This window comes from Anopheles funestus (genome assembly GCF_943734845.2).
Source record: "Anopheles funestus chromosome X unlocalized genomic scaffold, idAnoFuneDA-416_04 X_unloc_106, whole genome shotgun sequence".
Lineage (NCBI taxonomy): Eukaryota > Metazoa > Arthropoda > Insecta > Diptera > Culicidae > Anopheles > Anopheles funestus.
The window spans coordinates 37,501-43,717 of NW_026045046.1; positions in this window are offsets into that span (position 1 = coordinate 37,501).

Consider the following 6,217-nt stretch of genomic DNA (forward strand, 5'->3'; position numbering starts at 1 on the left):
CGCTTGTCTCGGGCGTTGGTGCGGCGAAAGGACATGGCCGTCCTGCCCGCTTCGACAACGCGCTGGATCGCACTGATGGTGGATCTGCCTCGCCGGAAACCGTACTGCCCGTCCGACAGCCGTTCCGCATCTGGTTCCTCCAGGAACTCGTTGAGGCGGTTAAGAATTAGGCGCTCCAACACCTTGCCGAGTGCGTCGAGCATACACAGCGGCCGGTAGGAGGAGCTTTCCCCGGGAGGCTTGCCAGGCTTTGGCAACAGTACCAGTCGTTGCCTCTTCCAGGGCGCTGGAAACGCACCCCGGTCCAGGCAGTCCTGGTACAAACGGACGAAAACCTCCGGGTACTTCCTAATGGCCGTCTTAACCGCCGCGTTGGGGATACCGTCCAGTCCAGGCGCTTTCCGGTTCGCCATCGATCCCACGATGGACAACAGCTCGCCCACGGTGACAGGGGTCAACGAAGAACTCCGCTCCTCGGTGTCGACGCTCGATGATTCAGCGTCCGGCCAGTCAACAGGCGGATGTGTCGGGAACAGATCGTTGGCTATCCGCTCCAACACGACACGGTCAGTCTCAGGTGGCACGAAGCAGCCACGAAGACGAGACATGACCACCCGATAACCGGCCCCAAACTCGTTGGTTTCCGCCTGTTGAATCAGCTCATCGAGCTGCGCTCGCTTGCTGGCCCGGACAGCCTTCTCGACGGCTCTCCTCGCCGACCGATGATGTGCAGCCACGATGCTGCGCTCCTGCAGGTCGGTGGTATGAAGCATCCGCTCGTGCACGGCCGCACACTCCTCCCGAAGACGCAAGATCTCCGGAGTCCACCAGAAGAGGTCCCGATGGGGGTCACGATGCGACATGGTGACGCGCTCCATCGTGTCGTCGCATGCATCTAGCATGGCGTCGACCATCCCCTCCTGGCTGACGGCTCGTTCCGGAAAACCGGCCGTCTGGAGTGCGGCTGCGAATGCCTCCACCGAAAACTGCGTCGTCTTCCATCTCCGGCCAGCGTGCCGAAACGTGGTGGATGACGAAGAGGACCCCTGTCCCCGCTGACGATGCTGCTGCTGTTGTCGCTGCTGCCTCCCGTTCAGGTGACGATGCTGCTGCTGCAGGTGCTGCTGCTGCTGGTGCTGCTGCTGCTGGTGCTGCTGCTGTTGTCGTCGCTGCTGGTCGAGAGTTGGAGGCCCCACGGTGAAGAAAATGTACCGGTGGTCCGACGCCGTATAGTGGCACGAAGTGGTGTTCGCTGCCACCTCCCAAGTGTCTGGACGAGCAATGGATGCGCTCGCGAAAGACACATCCACGACACTGGGAGCGGCGACTCCGTTGCCCACGAACGTCGGGACCGATCCTTGGTTCAGGATCACAAGCCCAAGCTGCCGGATTGTGTCCAGCAGCTCTTCACCGCGCCGGGTGGTACGTTGGCTACCCCACTCCTCATTCCAGGCGTTGAAATCGCCTGCCAGGACGATGCGAGGGTGGGGTTGGGCCTCCAACTCCACCGCCTCCAGAAGTTGCTCGAACTCGCCGGCGTTGAGACGTGGAGGGGCGTAACAGCTGATGAAGACCACCCCTCCAATCTGCGCAGCAGCCAACCCGGGCATGGCACAGCGCCAGACCCGCTGGATTGGAAGGTGGCCGGTTGCCACCACAGCTGCTCTCCCCGACGAATCCACCGTCCAGTTACCGCTGCCCTCTGGAGGTCGATACACCTCTGACAGCAGCAGCACGTCGACCCGCTTCGTGCGGGCTGTTTGCAGGGCCAGATCCTGGGCAGTGCGTCCACCACCCAGGTTGACCTGCATCACCCTCACTACACCCGACACTGTTGACCTTGTCGGCACGATGAGTGGCCCACTCGATGGGGCCCCTGACAGACAATGCACTTAGCTGCCGACGTGCACTGACTAACGCGGTGGCCTACCTCGCCACACTGCAAACACTGACCCGTCCGGTCAGTTGAAGAGCGGCAGTCCCGCGCCAGGTGCCCCATCAGCAGGCAACGGAAGCAACGCTGACGGTCGAGCGGCTTCTTCGGCACTTCACGGATCCCGCTGACACATTGGCAGAGTGTCAGCTTCTGACCAATGAGACTCCGTGCCTTGGCCAGTGGAAGTCGAACTCGCGCTCGCTTAGTGCCATCACGGAGCTCCCAAAGCTCGACGTAAGTGATGCCAGCCGCTGCTCCCAGCTTCTCCTCAATGGCAAGCTTCACGTCACTCTCTTGGGCCAGAGAGTCGACGTTGGTGATGAGAAGCTCACCCATCTCCGTCACCACTCGTGCCTCGCCGTCCTCACCTAGCGCTAGCTGGATCCGGCGAGCCAGCTCCGCGCTATCGACGTTCTTCCGCAACGGTACAAGCAGATGACCTTGCACGGTCCGGCGCCCCATGCCGATGTCCGCCCTGACATCCTGCAGCTCCTGAGATGTACGCAACTTCACGTACATCTCTGTCCAGGTTTTGTCCGAACCTGGGACCACCGCAATGCGGTCAGGACGCGGAGGACGCCCCTTAGACTGGGCACGATGCTGCTGATGTTGTTGCTGCTGACTCTGCTGCTGCTGCTGGCGCATCTGAGGTGGCCGGTACGGCTGGCCCACCTGCTGCGGTTGCTGCTGCTGCTGAGTCGGGCGTTGCGATCGGCTCTTCCGACCGCTCACGACCGTAGCCCAGGACATCTGCTGCTGTTGCCGCTGCTGTTGACGTTGCGGTTGCTGCTGCTGCTGCTGCTGCTGGCCATTAGCCGACACTGCGACCGTCCGTCGCTGCGGCTGTGGCTGGCTGCGCTGCTGCTGCTGCTGCTGCCGCTGTTGTTGTATCTGCTGCCGCTGCTGCTGCTGCTGCTGCTGCTGCTGCTGCTGCTGCTGCTGCTGTTGCGAAGCCTTCTTCGCCCGGTTGCGCTGCTGCCGGCTGCGTTTTGTCCTGGCACTGCCCTGACCACCAGGCTGTGCCGAGGAATGTAGCGCCGTCAACGAACGCATGCCCTCTTGAAGCGCTTCCAGCGTACACTTCAGGGCCACTTCACGTTCCCGGCTGAGTCGCAGCTCTTCCGTCAGCGACTCGATCTGCTTGGCGAAGTTCTCCAGCATCTTGTGCTGGAAAGCCAGCACCGACGCTTCGCCATCGTCGTGGGGAGCCACGGATGAAGGCATCTCCCCTGCTGCTACCACTGGCGGCACCACCGTCTGCTCGAGAAGAGAGGCGTCGGAAAATTCCGCATCGTCCTCCTCCTCGGAATTATCAGCCTCGGACGGAACCGCCACCGTTGGTCCGGCCGGCCGTGGTGTCACCGGTAAAGGGGAAGGGGTATCGGACCGCTTCCGAGGCGTGGACGACGACCGCACCCCGGAACGAAGCACCCGCCCCTCCATTCTCCGCTCCTTTCACAAAAAACCGCCTGCACGAATCGTTCAGACGGAACAAGGGGATATTCCCTTCAGCATCTGCCAAGGTAACGACCGTCCGTCGCTAGAGCCCCTTTGGCAGATTTTCCGTCCGCGGATCGCAAGAATAAAAAACTCCCACTTTTTTCTTTATTAAAAACCAATTAAGCAAGAGAAAACCGCAGAAATAATAATTTTTTAAGATATTCCGCAAGAAGAACAGGAAAACACCAAAAATCGGGTTCGTCGCCTGCTGACGCGTTGAAATCTCTCGTTTTGGCGTTCCCGGGGAAGGATTCGGAGCCAAAGAACCGTTCCCGGTCTCCTACAACGCGTTCCCGGTCTCCGGCTGCGCGTTCTCGCTCTCTGACCGCTAAGCGCCGGAAAGGTATGCAACCCGCACCGCGTTTTATAGCACCGTAACGCTTCGTAACGCTGGTGTCCCGGCTAAGCGCTACCGCTACCGGTCGCTGGTGGCGCTGCGGACGTCGAAGAGAAGGTGGTTGCTGTCTTCGCTGGAAGTTGTGGAACCCGCCGCTGGTGGCGCTGTCGTCGTAAAAGGGGAGCTTTTACGTTGGGTTGTTGTCCTCGCTGCTCGAAAACGCTTCGTGGTGTTGTTGATGACACAAACACACGCGACGACACACCTGACGCCACCGTACCACGCTGTTGCACGCACTTTCACGTCGAGTTTTTTCTGTTTTCCTCTTTTTAAAAACACTTTACGTCGCTAGAAAACAATAGTTTATGCTCCCTAGCATGTGTTTTACCACTTTTCCAATGTTCCAACACGGTATATTGGTATTAATTCACCACTGAAGTTCCCCATACAAAGTGTATGGGGACACTTTAAACTGAGTTTTAACGCAGTAAATTGAAGTAGAACGATTTTCTTTTCCGATATCCGCTAAGAATGACACTCAATTCGCCCTTTTCGACTATTGTTCCGCTTTTTATAAGCACTTTTGCACAATATTTTTGCAAAAAATACGGAGCGACACAAAGCACGTCTAAACTGCTGGCTTGACAGCTACGCACACCACAGGGATAACTGGCTTGTGGCCGCCAAGCGTTCATAGCGACGTGGCTTTTTGATCCTTCGATGTCGGCTCTTCCTATCATTGTAAAGCAAAATTTACCAAGCGTAGGATTGTTCACCCTTTCAAGGGAACGTGAGCTGGGTTTAGACCGTCGTGAGACAGGTTAGTTTTACCCTACTGGTGTGCATTGTTTGTCGCTATCTTAACGGAATTCCTGTGCAGTACGAGAGGAACCACAGGTACGGACCACTGGCTCAATACTAGTTCGAACGGACTATGGTATGACGCTACGTCCGCTGGATTATGCCTGAACGCCTCTAAGGTCGTATCCAATCCGAGCTGATAGCGCTTCTTATACCCATTAGGTGGTCGTAAGCTAGCGGGCCTAACAACCCTCCGAGAACCGTCCGTGCTGTCCATTGGCACACTGGCGTCTCATCCCCGCTTACTACTAGGCCGCAAAGGGCGGGTTCGCGCTGCACGTGTTAGTACCATACATGTTGGGAACACCGGTGGACGAGCTTGCCGACTGTGGATATCACTAGTTTCGACACCTACGACCGCCCGCAAACGACGGGACTACAGGCTGGGAGCTTCAAGTTGTAGAGATGCGTTCGCATCGATCCTCTCAGGCGACCCATGCTTGGTGGTTAGTGCTTGCGCGTGCGCGCCCCGTGTGTGCTGGAATTGGCCAACCAGTGCACATTGGTGGTGCGTACCGTGACTTGCACCATGTGACGAGAGTGTTGAAGAACACTGTGTGGTGACTCTATGCCTATGTGATGGGGTGCTTGTAACACACGACCGAACCGACGGCTCGTTGGATGGTCACGACAGTGTGGTGCAGGTGCGCCCATGTGTAACGAATACATTGAGTGCCGTTGGAGGTTAGCGGTTGGTTGGTTGCATGCTACAACTTCGCGTTGTACATGGGCTGGCCGCTGCGCTTCCTTCGGGTTGCCACTTGATGTTGATAGGGTTGATGTATTGTGTTCGTTGACTTTTGGTTCATTCCAAAAGTCTTCGGACTTAGATAATTTTACAAGTGTCGGCGCTCTCGGACCGAAAATAAGAAGACAACTAAGAAGAAAAAGAGAAAGAAGCTAATAGTGGAAAGTATTCTTCTTCAAAGAAGGAACAAAAATTTTACAAGTGTTGAAAAATTTCCTAAGTCCAAAAAATTTTCTAAGTCCAGAAAATTTTCTAAGTCCCACAAAATGGAACATGATGAAGAAGATACAGAAGTTGAAAATTTTTCTAAGTCCAAAAAATTTTCTAAGTCCAGAAAATTTTCTAAGTCCAAAGTGTTGGAACAATTTCCAAAGGCCCATAGGTTGCACTGAATTTTCCTAAGTTGGCCACAAGTACCCATGAGGTATCGAGAAGGTTCACCCGAAGGACATAATATGTCCCAAAGTACCGATAGAGTACCCACAAATAGCACCGCGTTGGCCTAAGTTGGCCAAAAGTACCGATAGAGTACCCACAAGTAGCACTGAGTTGGCCTAAGTTGGCCAAAAGTACCGATAGAGTACCCACAAATAGCACCGAATGGGCCTAAGTTGGCCAAAAGTACCGATAGAGTACCCACAAATAGCACCGAATGGGCCTAAGTTGGCCAAAAGTACCGATAGAGTACCCACAAGAAGCACTGAGTTGGCCTAAGTTGGCCAAAAGTACCGATAGAGTACCCACAAATAGCACCCAGTTGGCCTAAGTTGGCCAAAAGTACCGATAGAGCACCCACAAGTAGCACTGAGTTGGCCTAAGTTGGCCAAAAGTACCG